The sequence below is a fragment of the Myotis yumanensis genome, unplaced genomic scaffold (genome assembly GCF_028538775.1).
Source record: "Myotis yumanensis isolate MYYU_CA2020_CCGP unplaced genomic scaffold, mMyoYum1.0.hap1 SCAF_11, whole genome shotgun sequence".
Taxonomy (NCBI): Eukaryota; Metazoa; Chordata; class Mammalia; order Chiroptera; family Vespertilionidae; genus Myotis; species Myotis yumanensis.
The window spans coordinates 25,421,101-25,429,303 of NW_027223762.1; positions in this window are offsets into that span (position 1 = coordinate 25,421,101).

Genomic DNA, 8,203 nt, shown 5'->3' on the forward strand with positions numbered 1-8,203 from the left:
GCGGCGCCCCAACCCCCTGATCCGCCCTGCTCTGTGTGTGACGGGGGCATGCCCCAACTCCCCTATCGGCCCTACTCTGTGCGTGACAGGGGGGAGCTCCTCAACCCCCTGATGGGCCTTGCTCTGTGCGTGACAGGGGGGAGCTCCCCAACCCCCTGATCGACCCTGCTCTGTGCGTGACAGGGTACGGAGCCCCAACCCCCCTGATGGGCCCTGCTCTGTGAGTGACAGGGGGCAGCGCCCCAACCCCCTGATTGGCCCTGCTCTGTGCGTGACGTGGGTGGCGCTGCAACCTCCCCATCAACCCTGCCTTGAGTGTGACAGGGGGCGGTGCCCCAACCCTCCAATTGGCCCTACCCTGAGCGTGACTGAGGGTGGCATCGCAACCTCCTGATCCACCCTGCTCTGTGCATGACAGGGGGCAGTGCCCCAACTCCCCAATCAGCCCTGCTCTGAGCCCGACCAGGGGCTGCACCTAGGGATTGGGCCTGCCCTCTGCCACCTGGGAGCAGGCCTAAGCCAGCAGGTCGTTATCTCCCGAGGGGTCCCAGACTGCGAGAGGGCACAGGCCGGGCTGAGGAACCCCCCTCCCCCCCGAGTGCACAAATTTTTGTGCACCGGGCCTCTAGTATATATATATATATATATATATATATATATATATATATATATATATATATATCAGTGAAATAGAATTGGTCCAGATTCAACTCATAAATCTATGCTCAGTTGAATGGTGCCAAAATCATTTTAGGAGGAAATAATAATCTTTTCATCAAATGGTGCCGAGACAACAGCATAGCCACATGCAAAAAGTAAGGTTGGACCCTTATTCACACCATATACAAATATTAACTCAAAATAGATCAAAGACCTAAATGTAAGAGTTAAAATTATAAAACTCTTGGAAGAAAACAGGGGTAAATATTTATGACCTTGTATTTGGCAATGAAGTTTTATATATGACACTGAAAGTACAAGTTCAAAAGAGAAAACAGATAAACTGGGCATCATGCAAATTAAAAACTTTTGTGCATCAAAGGACACCATTAAGACAGTGGAAAGACAATCAACAGAATGGAAGAACATATTTGAAAATCATATATCTTATAATGGTCTAGTATCCAGAATAGATTAAGAACACTTGCAACCCAATTCCAAAATGGGCAAAGGGCCAAATAGACATTTCTCCAAAGAAGATACACAAGTGATCAATAAGCACATGAAATGCACTTAATATTATTAGTCATAAGAGAAATGCAAATCAGAACCACAATGAGACACTACTTGACATACACTGGGATGGCTAAAAAAAAGTAAAAGAAAATAACAAGTGTTGGCAAGGATGTTGATCAATTGGAACCCTTGTACACTGTTCATGGGAAAGTAAACTGGTACAGTTCTATGAAAAACAGTTTTGTATTTCAAAAGTTAAACATAAAATTACCATATGACCAAGCAATTTCACTCCTAGGTATCTACACCCCCAAAATTAAAAACAGATATTCAAACAAAAGTTGGTATGAATGTTCATAGCAACATTATTTACAATAACCAATAGGTGGAAACACCTGTATGTTCATCAGCTGATGAATGGATAAAAAAAATATGATCTTATATAATAAAACCCTAATATGCAAATTGACCAAATGGCAGAACAACCGGTTGCTATGATGCGCACTGACCACCAGGGGGTAGATGCTCAATACAGGGGGAGTGCTGCTCAGCCAGAAGCCGGGCTCACGGCTGGCGAGCGCAGCGGCGGTGGCGGGAGCTTCTCCCGCCTCCACTGCAGGCGGGCGGTAAAAAGCGAGGGGTCCTGGACTGTGAGAGCCCTGGACTGCAAGAGGGATGTCTGACTGCTGGCTTAGGCCCGATCCCCCGGGGCTGAGGGACCCTCCCCTCCAGTGCACAAATTTTGTGCACCGGGCCTCTAGTATATTCATAAAAAAGAATGGAGTACTGACACATGTTATAACATAGTTGAACCTTGAAAACATTATGCAAAGTGAAAGAAGTCAGATACAAAAGCTCACATATTGCATGATTCTGTTTCTGTGAAATATCCAGAAGAGGCACATCCAAAGAGACAGAAAGCTGATTAGAGGTTGCCAATAGCCGAGGAACAGGGAGAATGAGGGTTACTGCTTGATGGGTTGGAGTTTCCTTTGGGGTCATGAAAATATTTTGGAACTATATAGAGATGGCTATATAATATTGTGAATATAATAAAGGCCAGTGAATTGCATACTTAAAAATGGTTAAATTAGTAAGTTTTGCATTATATGAATTTTACCTCAATTAAAAATAGTATATAAAATAAAAAATATACTTCCTAGGTTTCACTAGCCACATTTTGGGTGCTCAACAGCCACATGTGGCTAGTGCTGCTGATTGGAATTAGCATATTATAGAATATTGCCACCATGCACAAAATTCTATTGGACAGTGCTGATATAACGGTACACTTACAATGGGTAAGTTTGTGGTATGTAAATTATCCTTTGGTAAAAAGACAGGGCAATTTAAAAAGAATTATTCCAAAGGCAAATATAGATCTTTTCAAAGAACCAGCTTTTGGTTTCACTGATTTTTTTCTACTATTTTCCTGTCTTCAATCTCATTGATTTCTGCTCTAATTTATATATTTTTTAACTGCTTGCTTTAGGTTTATATTGCTTTTCTTTCTCACGTGTCAAGGTAGAGGATCAACTTTGGCAGATCTCTTTCCTTTTCTAACATTTGAATACAATGCTGTGAAATTTCTTCTTAGCATTGCTTTCACTGCATCCCACAAATTTTGATAAGTTGTATTTTCACTTAGTTCAAAATATTTAACACATTTTGAGACATTCTTTGGGCAATGTGTTATTTAGAAATGTACTGTTTAATCTCTAAATATTTTGAGATTTCCATTTATCTTCGGTTACTGATTTCTAGTTTAATTTCATTGTGATTTGAGGGCATATGTGTTATGATTTCTGTCCTTTTAGATTTGTTAACGTGTTTTATAGCCCAGAGTGTGGTCTATCTTGGTCAATGTCCCATGTAAGCTTGGACAGAATGTTTACTTGGCTGTTATTAGGTGAAGTATTACATAAATTTCAATGACATCCCATTGATTGTTGGTGCTGTTCAGTTAAACTATATCCTTACTGATTTTCTGCCTATTAAATCTGCAATTACTAATACAGGGGTTTAAAATTTCCAACTATAATAGTGGATGCATTTATTTCTCCTTGCAATTCTATCAGTTTTTGCCTCACCTATTTTGGCACTTTGTTGTTCAATACATACACATTCAAAATTGTTATGTTTTCTTGGAGAATTGGCTCTTTTATCATTAATAGTTTTCCTTAATATTATTGATATTAATATTATTAATACTAATATTATTTATATTGCCATGATAATTTTCCTCGTTCTGAAGTTGGCTTTGTCTGAAATTAACAGTTTTTTCAGCTTTCTTTTGATTAGTGTTACCATGGTATATCTTTCTCTATATCTTTACTTTTCATCTATATATATATCTTTATATTTAAAGTGGGTTTCTTATAGACCATATATAATTTTTATCCACTCTCCATCTCTCTTTTAATTGGTGTGTTTAGACCATTCACATTTAAAATAACTATTGATATAATTGAATTAATATGTACCATATTTGCAACTGTTTTCTAATCATTGTACTTGATCTTTGTTTCTTGTTTTCCCTTCCTTTTCTGACTCCTCTGTTTTGCTTTGCAATTTTATACAAATACTAGAGGCCCAGTGCACAAAAATTTGTGCACTCAGGAGGGTACCTCAGCCTGGCTGTGCCCTCTCGTAGTCTGGGACCCCTCGGGGAATGACCACCTGCTGGCTTAGGCCCGCTCCCCAGGGGATTGGGCTTAAGCTGGCAGTCAGACATCCCTCTGGCAGCCCTCTGGATGTCCACTTGCCAGTGGGGAGCAGGCCTAGCTGTAGTCGGATATCCTTAGTGCTGCTGAGGAGGCAGGAGATGCTCCCACCACCACCGCTGTACTGGCAGCCATCAGCCTGGCTTGTGGCTGAGCAGAGCTCCCCCTGTGGGAGCACACTGAGCACCAGGGGGAAGCTCCTACATTGAGCGTCTGCCCTCTGGTGGTCAGTGTGTGTCATAGTGACCAGTGATTCCCAGTTGTTCTGCTGTTAGGGTCAATTTGCATATTACCCTTTTATTATATAGGATGATTCTGTTTTCTCTAAGCACATTAATTATACCTCTTTAAAAAATTTTAAATATTTTCTCTAGAGTTTGCAATATGTATTTACAACTAAGTCTATGTTAAAATAACTTTGTTACTAACTTTTGAACAATAATAGATACAGAGGCAGAGCTGCCTCAAACTGATTGTCGGACTGCAGTGGGAAGGCCAGGGAGGGTTGGGGGACAGGAGGGAGGGGAGTAAGAGATCAACCGAAGGACTTGTATGCATCCATATAACCATAACTAATGGACATAAGACACTGGGGGGTAAGGGAGGGCAGGGGCTTGTCAAGGGCGGGGGGGAAAAAAGGACACTTATGTAATACCCTTTGTAATACTTTTAGCGAAAAAAAAAAATAAAAAAATAAAAAAAAAAGGAAAAAAAAATAACTTTGTTACTGCTTCATAGGTAGAAGATGACTTACAACAAAGTATTCCCAATTCTGCCCTCTTGTAGCTTGTAATATTACTGTTATTCAATAGGTTATTGCTGTTATTTTTAGCAAGCTACCTATTAGATCAATTAAAAATAACAAAAATATAAGATTTTATTTTACCTACATTTGTTTCTTCTCTAACATTCTTCTTCTTTTTTAAATGTAGATCCAAGTTTCTGATCTTTATGATTTTCCTTTTCTCTGAAAAACTTCTTTTAATATTTCTTACAAGGGCTTACTGTGACAAATTCCCTTGCTTTTGTTTGTCTGAAAAAGTCTTTATTTCTTCTTCACCTTTGTGGGATAATTTCACTGTATAACAAATTCTAGTTTGGTATTTTCTTTCAATACTTTAAATCTCCTCTTGCTTGCATGGTTTCTAAGGAGAAGTCTGATGTAATTCTTATCTTTGGTACTCTATAATTAAGGTAGTTTCTCCCCCTCCGGTTTCTGTGAGAATTTTTCTCTTCTAAAAGCAAGTATCAGATAGATTTGTCTAAACAACAACAAAATAATATTTTATATGATTAAGAAAGACAAAGCAAAATGAATGCCATTAACAATGATAAAGACAAAGGACAAAATGGAAAAATACTTGCAATAGTAGACAAAGTGTTAATAGTCTTAATAGGTAAGGAGCTCTTAATAAATAAGCTAAGCTAAATGTTGTAAAAGAAAAGTGGGCAAAAAACATGAAAAGGAAACTCACAAAAGAAATTAAGATGGTCAATAAACATACATAATAAAAAATCTTTGGTAATTCAAAATGAAATTAATTCAAGAAGGAGATAAAATTTTTAACATTTCAGATCAATAAAGATTAAAAAAATGGTTTGTTGCATATGAGGAAAGGGTCAGAACCAGCTGATGGTATGAATAATGTTACATTTCTGGAGGGTAATTTAGCAAATTTTGTTAAATTTCTTCAAAACATCAATTTCTTTTGATTCAGCAACTTTACTTCTAGAAATTTATCCCTAGAAAATAATTGGACAAATATACAAAGATGTGTGTATGAAGATTATTAATATGGTAGTATTTTTGTAATAGTGAAAAATTGACTTAAATGTCCACATTTATTTATTTATTTTTTTTCCTTTTTATGATCTATTTTTATTTTTATTATTATTATTTTTTTTATCTTTACATGATATTTTGGGTTATCTTGATTTTTTTTTTAATTAAATCTTTATTGTTCAGATTATTACATTTGTTCCTCTTTTTTCCCCCCATAACTCCCCTCCTTCCAGCTCCCACCCCACCCTCCACCCTCACTCCCCACCCACTGTGTTCATCCATAGGTGCATGATTTTTGTCCAGTCACTTCCCGCATCTCCCACACCCCTTTTCCCCCCAAGAATAGTCAGTCTATTCCCTTTCTATGTCCCTGATTCTATTATAATCACCAGTTCATTCTGTACATCAGGTTATTTATTCACTTGATTCTTAGATTCATTTGTTGATAGATGCATGTTTGTTGTTCATAATTTGTATCTTTACCTTTTTCTTCTTCTTCCTCTTCTTAAAGGATACCTTTCAGCATTTCATATAATACTGGTTTGGTGGTGATGAACTCCTTTAGCTTTTCCTTATCTGTGAAGCTCTTTATCTGACCTTCAATTCTGAATGATAGCTTTGCTGGATAAAGTAATCTTGGTTGTAGGTTCTTGGTATTCAGCACTTTGAATATTTCTTGCCATTCCCTTCTGGCCTGCAAAGTTTCTGTTGAGAAATCAGCTGACAGTCGTATGGGTATTCCCTTGTAGGTAATTGAGCCTCTTTCTCTTGCTGCTTTTAAGATTTTCTCTTTGTCTTTTGCTCTTGGCATTTTAATGATGATGTGTCTTGGTGTGGTCCTCTTTGGATTCCTTTTGTTTGGGGTTCTCTGCGCTTCTTGGACCTGTAAGTCCATTTCTTTCTCCAGATGGGGGAAGTTTTCTGCCATTATTTCTTGAAATAGGTTTTCAATATCTTGCTGTCTCTCATCTTCTGGCACTCCAATAATTCTGATATTAGACCGCTTAAAGCTGTCCCAGAGGCTCCTTACACTATCTTCACACTTTTGGATTCTTTTTTCATTTTGCTTTTCCAATTGGGTGTTTTTTGTCGAATCTTTGGTTTGATTATTGTGCTCCTCTGGTCTGCTATTGGGTATAATATTCTTTATTTCAGTCCGTGTATGCTTACTTTCTAATTTCTTTATCGTAGCATCGAGGGTCTCATTAGTTTTCGTGAGGCTCTGCACAAATTTATGGCAAGCCCTCAAAATTGCGATTCTTAGCTCCATATCCTCCATTTCTGTCATGTTTTTTTGTCTCCGCATCTTTTATGCTTTCTTGGTGCACCCCCTTGTGGTCTCTGTGCGCAGTCTTGTTCTAGCCAAGCCTTAATTGTTGTAGTTAACACTAGAGGGGTTTGACCACCAGGCCGACTGGCTATAGGAATCAGCTGTATGGAAAACGTCTGCCTTCTGGGGAGGCGCTAATCCAGCCTTTGCCTGAGGCGATCGGCAAATGGCTGTGCGCAGGGTTTGGGCGGGGCGGGATCAACAGGGCGGGCGGAGGGAGCAGTTATGGCCACGCTCAGTCCCGTTCCCAGAGGCTCTGCTTCTCAGAACTCCGGCAGCCGCTGCAAACTTCGGAGAGAAAGCTGCCCTCAGGTTCCAACTGATGCCGGATAATCCCGCTTCTCCCATTTGAGTCTGGGTCCCTAGAGACTCGCCCGGATCTGGAGCCCAGAGTCTGAGACTCACTCCCGACAGAAAACGACAACCGCGCCCTCAGCCACCAGCCCGCTTTGCGCGCGCACCTCGGTACCTTTGTATTTTCCACACTGCGCCGCCTCTGAGCCTCGATTTGCTGTTCTCTTTCCTTCTAGTTGTAGAGTCTCTCTTCAGCCAGCCTTCCTGTGGTTCTGGGTGATGTCCGTTCAGTCTTTTAGTTGTATTTTTGAAATGGTTGTTTGCGGCAGCGGTCTCCGGTGTTTACCTACGCCGCCATCTTGGTCTCCTCCCTTTATGATCTATCCACATTTATTTTTAAGTTGATTTATGAGAGATGAGAAATGAGAGAGAAAAAACTAGCTTGAAATAGGCAAACAAGTTTTTATAATAAATAATTGTCTCCTTAAGTGCCAGTGTCTTTCACAAATAAAGAATGGGAGGAGCTGAATGTAATGTGACATCCTGTACGTATGATACCCTTACCTCTCTGAAGACCCAGAAGTTTGCAGTCCTGACAAGATGGGGCTTAGTTCCTTGGTTCCACAAAAACCCATCACCCTTTCTCCTTCTTTAAATTACCCATCATTTCCTTTGATGACTGGAAATATAGCTCCTTCGTTAGAAAACATCCAGTTGGACAATGGGAGAGGGTCTCCATCTTCATCAGACTGACCTTGAGAAAATTGATTACAGCAGAATTTACTTCTCTGGGCATGGGAGTTGGGAAAGGGAAATCAGATACTTGATAATAATAGTAGATACTCGATAAATCCTTGGAGGCAGCCAAGAAATCCAGGATATGACCTCAGCATTCGC